Raw genomic sequence first — 8,614 nt, forward strand, 5'->3', positions numbered from 1 at the left:
GAACCTATGAATCTCGTTTCTTTGGTGAGGTTGAACCAGAGGGGAATCCAAAGAAAACCGTGAGCTTATAAGGAATATAATTCAAGCACTTCGCATATGATTTCCTCATGCATTCAGTTATGCAAAGCCTAAATATTATTAATATTTCACTTTGTTGTTCTCTTCTCCGTATACCTACAGTTATTATTAGACAATTACTGTGCTATTGTGTCATTCTCTTATAACAGACACAGTCACATAGATGATCTTTGTAAGTCATCCTTCTGAAATCTAGAGATTATCAAATGGGAAACAGTCGTAGGCAGTCTAAGAAGAGGTGTACAAAACCGACTCAGAGTTTCATTAGAAACTGCCAATGGTGCGTCTGGATTTAACCTTAGCTACTGGTTGCAACTCTATGTCATTGAATGTACTATTGCGGGGTTCATGCGTATCAATCAAATGGTGGTAATCTTCCTCGACTGATGTTATTGTGTTTGTATCTGTCATTATAATTGAGCATGTTTCTGTGTCTATGGTTGACCTATCAGTGAAACGCGCTAGCCTTCTCCTTCTCCTCCTCCTTGCCTCCTTACCCCATCCATGGATTGTGTTCCTTATCCCCTGCGGAAGTAGGGCCGCCTTAAAGTTTGTTCCCATCTGAAAGGAGAGTTGCTATTGGGATTAAACGCACCAAAAAGAAGCAGCTAAATCACTGGAAAATGTTAAAACTCGTGGCTGAAGTTTGATCATGTAAATGAACAGTTATAATACCTGAGTGACCAGAGCATAGAGTGGCAAAGTGATGTAGCTACATATAAACTGCGCAATAAACCTACAAGATACGGACAGTAATTTAAGGATAGATAATAGATGAAATTTTTACGATGAAACCAAGACTAGCAAAAACATATTCATACCCCATAATAACTCGTATGAAAACAAGCGTATGGTTGCTGATTAAGCATGAATTATAGCCAAACTCCCACTGCAAACATATCAACAGACTGTAATTACAGTGCCAAGATCCTATCCTATATATCCTTACCTATCATGTCAGATTTTGATTCTTATGTTTAGAATTCATGTTCTATTTTGAAGGCCTTTTTACTATGTGAAATTACAGAAATCAATGGAGAATGGGACATTCTATCAGCCTCAACAGTATTATTAGATATCGGTCCAGTCGGGGAAGAGAAAGTACCCAGACCCAGAAAAATGAAGCCAGTTCGAATGCATTCTGCAGAGAAACGACAACAAAAACATTAGTTCGACGAAACAGAAAGTGTAATAACTAGGCAGGCAAATGGAGTCTGAAATGTTTATATTGACTGCATTGCTTTAAACAACAAACCTGGAATAAAATGAAATGGATAAGGGACAACAACCATTCTGGCTTCTTAAACCAGAAAAGTTCATCCCGAGGCGTCAGCTTTGTTCCAGTAAAATAGCCCGTTATCCCAGCACTCTCCAGTGTCAAGGTTGCCATGACATTCTGCAACTTTGCTCCCACGAGAAGAACAAACTGCATACGAAGTTATAAACATGCGATATCAGAATAACATGAAAGATTAACTCTTATGTTTGCCCTTCAAACGTTCATTTGCTGGATTGTATGCAAGCACCAATAAAGATTATAGTCAAAGGAATCAAAACAAATACCAGACGAGAAAAAGGGCGAAAGACTTACAGTAATGGGAATGATAGCTATCCAGAAGTAAAGATTAGAGCCTGTAAAAAGGGAAAATAGCCAAGGAATCGTGAATGTGAATTGGCAGAACAGCCTATAATACGAACGCGCACCATTCGAAAGTTCAGACAGGCAACAGGATGAGAACAGTCATTCCTACATAATCCTTTGTGCCTTAAACAAGCAGCAAAAATGGCTAACTTGAAGGGCAAGAAATCTATTACTCTTGATAAAAGTACAGCCAAGCAGCACAAACATAATTGATTTGATCTCAATCTTGCAATGTGCAATACCTTTCACATTGAATAGTATGAAGATAACAACAAATCCCCACAACGTAAAGCTGCAAGAAATTAAACCAACAGATCATTAGCAGCCAACAATGACAGGCTTCATTGATCATATGACTGAAAATAATCAGAGAACTTCTCTATGAAAACATTACTTGCCTAACGCCAACTATCTTTTGAAATTCTTCCTCCATGGAACGAACCATGTAGCTATGAAAATCATACTTCAGGATCAGGCTGTGATTCTGCCATAAATAGGGAAAAACCAAAGGCATAAACATTCATAAGCTGTTATCGTTCCATTGTGAATGTTTGGCATCAAGAGATTTTCACCATTTAAATTAAAAAGTACCACGATGAACCCTTTGCGGAGCGTCAAATAGTCTGCACGAACGACTGAACACCCAAATTGCCGAAAGAAACATATCTGCAAGTAGAAAAATAAAGAATCTATAACAGAAAAAAATTCATCATTCTCAAGTGTAAGTGAAGTTGTTTAAAGCAATTAATGCCCTTCAAAGATCTTACATTAAGAGAAAAAAAAAAGCACATAGTTGAAGGAACTGCTTATTCAAAGAGTAAGAATGACAACTTCAGCAGCAAGAAGAAATGTTCTGTACCTACCACCCAGATAACAACTCGATTTTGCGTTAAGGGGTTCGCTCTGTGGTTTACGATGAAAGCCATTTGTCTTTCCATTAACGACTGTCTATCTTGTCCTGCAACAAGTAAACCATAATCATCATATAGTATCTTGAAATTTTTTGAAACATCGTCTGCATAACTTTGATCACATGTTTTGTGCAACATCAAACTATTATCTGAACCTACTGAAAATATACTGTTTGGATTTACCAGTTAAGAAACCAAATTGGTCCTTATGAGCTTCATTCTCCCATGCTCTCCAGCTACGAATCTACCAAATAGTTATTCGAAAGGTGAGAAAAAAAATAGCAACTTAGAACTGTTAATGCTTTTATAAGAAGTAGAGTTGCTTTACAAACGACCAACCTTCACAATTGCAAGTAACATTGTTAAGCAACTGTAAGCTATATGTGTGATTGCCATTAAAAAGATGAAGCGATGCAACCCCTCGAGAGCTTCATACGAAACAAATGGTTCATGATCCTGCAGAACAGAATAATTTAATGGAAGATGGTGTAGAGAAACATGCAAAGGGCAAATATGGATTAGTTACATGCCTCTTTGCAGGTAATGGTATTCATGCCTTTCAAAATCCTCGGAAATGAGCGAGAAGCGGAAGTAATCGAAAGCTGAAGTTCCTTGGAAGAATCATGTTCATTTTCTTCAACAATGTCAGACCAGGAGCATGGTGCAAAGGAACTATCATCATAGAACTTTGATGGAATACAAATATTAGCTATTGACCTTGAGGTTGCTGTTAGAAGGAGCGACATAAATCCGAGCATCATTAGCTCTGAAGGAAAAAAAAATTAATGGTGAATATGACTATGGCACTCTAAATCATAATCAGGAAATAACATTTTCACACCATACCTTCTTTCATCTTCTCCAAAGCTGCAAGCAGAGATTTTTTGTCAGTTCTCCTTAACCACTGCAACAAAAATTATTAAGTACATAAGATGAGTCTGATGAATTTATTTGTAAACAAAAGCTACACAAACATGATTGAAAAAAGCTGAAAACAGGGAAACTGACGTTGGTTAGTTGGTGAATAGAGCGCTCCACAATCAACGAAACTGCAATAAAGACTGACAATACAGTAGCAAGAGCCCATGTTGGGGTTATGGCCACTGATCTTTCTTCCTCATTCTCCCCATCTAACATAAAAATCAACAAATTATGATGTTTAACCTCAAGAACAAAGAGAGAAAATATTTCCAAATCTTCAACACTTTGACTCCTCTCATATTTCAGATTAAAACAAGAAGAATGTACTGTACCCAAGTTCATTTTATTTTCCCTGCTTTCAAACTTGTGGGAAAAAACCCAAGTTTTAGCATCAATCAAGGTGGAAGCTTGTTTGAGTTCTGAGTCAGATAATAAAGTCTGATACCATGAAAGCCAAAAACTTTAAAGACAGAGTTAACAGACTTTTAATAGTTTTTGGCCTCTCAATATTCAAAGCTTCTTCTCTGTCTGGAGTCTGTATTCTCTTTGTGTATTAAATGCCAATTTTTGCACGACCAAACAAAAAAAAGGAAGAAGGAAATAGATAATTAACGGAAGAAACAGACAAAGCAACCGAATCTGGAAGAACCTACGTTTACAGTTATATCAGATCTCCTTTCTAGCAAAAAAAAAAAAACTTTTATATATTAAAAATTGCCTCTTAGCTTCTTGGGAAGTAAAAATGGAATTTTTAGAAAGGTTTTGGAAAGAACAAATTAACAAAAGAGTGGAAAATGACAATGCTGATGCACGTGGAACAACAAGAAGACAGATCTCGCTTTCTTCAGTCTCTCTGCAGTGATTTTGTAGCTTACATTAGTTTCATTTACAACTAATTTTCAGCTTTAATTTTGCAACTTTTGTAGGAACATTTCCTCCCTCTACAACCTCCTTTCTCCAATGGTTTCTTTTTACTTTATTTATTTTTAAAGGTAAATTCATTAAATAATAAACACGATGATAAAATATAATTTCCATCAATACAATAAAAATTTTAGCCTCAGCATCAATAAAACATGACACGTTAACAATTAGCTTTGTTGCAACTCAAGTACAAGATATAGCTAGAGTGATTGCAAACACTTAATATGATAAGGAAATCAGCCTCGGATGGTCCAAAGCGAGCAAAATTCACCAAGAAAAAATTAAGCATTCACCAAACTAAAGAGGATGACAACAAAAACTTCTCTAAAATCACTTGTAAAACAAAAGTTACATGCATAAGCAAAACTAAAAAAACTTACTACAAGAGAAGACAAAAACTTTTAAAACTGAAAACTTATTAAACAATAGAAAAATAAATAAAAAAACATATAAAACTTAAGAGAACATGAGTCCAAATCGACTCGTGAAATTATTTATTATTCTGAAATACGCTTAAAACAGAAACAGATTACGAAGCTAATGAAGAGGCACCCACTTTTCAAGAAAAACTATAAGTGGCCAGTGGAGTTTTAGGTCCATCACAACTTATGAAGACAATAAAGCTACTTACAAAATAAATCTGCAAATTGAAAATAGAGAAGCCATGTGGAGTGGATGAGAAGAATAAAGAAAGAAATGGTTGGTTGGAGAGAAAAAAAGGCGGACGATGCGCTGCAAAACAAAATATAAGAAGAGTTTTTAGGTTTTAATAATATTTTTTACTTTATTTTTTAAAAGGTACAAATAAATAGAATTATTTTTATTAATACGATATATTTTAATTTTTATAATTTTTTTAATAATTTGATGTTATCATCTTATATAAATTTATACATTTTTCTAATATTAAATTTATACATTATTAATAAACCGTATAATGATGGTTATAACACAAATTGGAGATGATTGATTATTATGGTTCATATCGTGAGTGAGCGAAAATTACTAAGTTTAGAGGTTTAAATATGTGGAACAGATTGTTGGCAAGGTAAGGAATAGGTCTCTTTAAGGGGTATTTATAAGGGATAGAGGTTTGGTGTGGGTCTCGGTAATTGCAGTGACAAGATGGCGTGTGTTAGCCTAGGATAATGTTTAAGCCAACCTTTAAATTGTGTGACCTCGCTGAGTGTAATGTTTTAGGCAAGGCCATAAGGCTGACATCTTCCGGTGAAGTCATTGCAAGGTTGTGCGTTGTCAAGTTTCTATAATTGTTAATTGTTCTAGCGAGAAAAGTCTAGGATGAGGGTATAACAATTGTCCATCTAGATCAAAGGCAGATTATAAAGTGGCCTAGCTTGAGTTAATGTCACGAGCGCTGTTAACTATATTCATTTGACGATGCTTTCATAAAGCTTTGAAGTGTAACACCCCTAATCCGAACCTGTCGCCGAAACAGGATTACAGAGCATTACCGAAGTTTACAGAACAAATAGACAAAATTTCGTATCATATTATATTCATATCAGAAATCAATCAAAATCATACATATTGTCCCTTATATGAGCCCTTGAGGCCCAAAATACGTGTTAGAAATAAATTGGGACTAAATCGGGTACTCAAAGAATTTTTCAGAAAATATTAAAAATTTTCAAAGTTGTAAGGGACATACGGCCGTATGGCCAGGCCGTGTGACTCACACGATTAGGAGACACGCTCATGTCTCAAACCGTGTGGACATTCATAATAGGAACACACGGGCGTGTCTCAACCTGTGTCCATGCCCGTGTGAATATACTGACTTGGGACACACGACCAAGCCACACGCCCGTGTGCTAAGCCGTGTGAGTATACTGACTTAGGTCACACGGCCAAACCACATACCCGTGTGCTAGGCCGTGTGAGTAATTTGAGCATACTGACTTGTGCAAATTAAAAGATACAGGGGACACACGGCTGAGACACACTCCCGTGTCTCTGCCCGTGTGAACAAAAATAGGCTATTTTCCAAGCCACATTTCTCACCCAATTTGACATCAACCTAACTCAACATTTTTGCACATCAACAAGCCACAACAAGGCATTTAAAACAAACCAAAATCATGTCTCAAACATGACATATTACCACCTACAACCTATGGCCCTTAGGCACCTCAAATGACAATTTAAAAATATGTCAACCAAGTATCTCAATTTACCTATTTGACCCAATTCATATATGCATTTTCAAACCACATATTAATCACACTTCAAACTTGATAAAACCACTTATATATATACATCAAAACATTTATATGCCATCAATGGCCAAAATAACCTATAATGTCATTATAACCTGAATTAATTTACTGAAAATGCCAAAATAGTCGATGGATAGTGTGATTCTGCTCCAACCAGCTTCCAACCCAAATGAGCTTCCGAATTACTATAAAATATGGAAAAATAACACAGAGTAAGCTTTTAAACTTAGTAAGTTCATATAACATAGAATTTAACTTACCATTTAATCACATTTAAGGTAAGTATACAAGACATATTCAAACCAATTTGGTCAAAAGCCTAAACACATAACCTCAACATGTTAGCCATGTAAACACATATAATAGCTCATAATCATGGATGAATATAGTCATTAAGCAAGTTCCACATACATGTATCAACCGAATCATGTTTCAATATATCAAGTAATATCATTTCCATTTATATACCGGTAATTGTTTGTACCGAACTCATTTTGTCTCATAACAGAACATTGCCCGTTGAACCGTTTAAAATATTGTTGGAAACACGGGTAGTACACACGAAGTGTACAAAACTGTAATCCGTCAATTCATGTACATGTATGCTCATATGAGCATGTAAACGGGAAGCTTTTCCAAGCTATATAACGGGAAGCTCATGTGAGCTAAATAACGAGAAGCTCATGCGAGCTATATATCGAGAAGCTCATGAGAGTTGTGGTGTGTCTGCAACACATGTAGGACTACAACCAAAATGGTAACCCTAATGACATATCATTTGTATCCTCCGAATTTCTAAGGTTTAAATGGGACTCGAAAATTATTGGATATGTGATCGGTAATTATACATGGCAACTGTACAAATCACACACGATAATATTCAATTTTAAAACATATAAATGTACAATTTAGTTACACGAACTTACCTCGACAAATGTATGTAGATATGAAGGCTACTAAGCCGTTACTTTTCCTTTGCCTCGATCTAACTCCGTACTAGTTTTATCGGGATCTATGTAAATGAATTTGACTTAATTCAATATAATTCATATTCAATTCAATCCAACATACATTTTTGTAAAAATTATCATTTTTCCCCTATACTTTTAATTTATTACAATTTAGTCCCTAGGCTCGAAAAATGAAATTCATACAATTCAATTCTTATTCAAGCCTAGCCGATTTTCATACATATTAATAGCAGCCCATGTATTTCACAAAATTTATAATTTTACCATAAATTTATCATCTTTTCAATTTAGTCCTTAATTGATAATTTCATCAAAATTCTCTTTACAAAAGTTGTTTATCTAACAACAACCTTTCATTTTCTATCATAAAACTTCAAAATTCAAGCATACTCTTCCATGGAAAAATCCTAATACTTTAACGGTTTTGCAAATTAATCCCCGAGATAGTTAGATTAAGCTATTACAATCTCGAAAACATAAAAATTATTAAAAACGGGACAAAAATACATACCTAAATGAGTAAAAATAAGCTTACTCACTTTAAGCTTCCATGGCTAGGGTTTCCATCTTTTTTTTTTCATTTTATTTGGTAAAAGATGATGATATTAGATTATTTTATTTATTTATCATTATTTATCATTTCTTTTTCCAAAATTAACCTTAATAATTTATTAAAGTTCCAATGATGAATAATCATTCTTGTCCACTAAGTACTCTAAATGGTCTATTTACTATATAAGGACCTTCAATTTAAAATTTCATAGCTATTTAATACATTTAGCTATTAGAATTCAATTTTTACACTTTATGCAATTTAGTCCTTTTTATCAGATTAGACATGTAAACAATAAATTTTCTTGACTAAATTTTTATACGGTATTTCTATCATACTATAGACCATAAAATAAATTTTCTTCCGACCTCAGATTT

At 34.6% G+C, this 8,614-nt stretch overlaps 1 pseudogene; it reads right to left on the reverse strand.

The window, feature by feature from the left end:
- Positions 1–233: 233 nt before the first annotated feature.
- On the reverse strand, positions 234–3,768 carry LOC105779254 (MLO-like protein 14; annotated as a pseudogene).
- Between the last annotated feature and the right edge of the window lie 4,846 nt (positions 3,769–8,614).

This window comes from Gossypium raimondii, chromosome 1 (assembly GCF_025698545.1).
Source record: "Gossypium raimondii isolate GPD5lz chromosome 1, ASM2569854v1, whole genome shotgun sequence".
Taxonomy (NCBI): Eukaryota; Viridiplantae; Streptophyta; class Magnoliopsida; order Malvales; family Malvaceae; genus Gossypium; species Gossypium raimondii.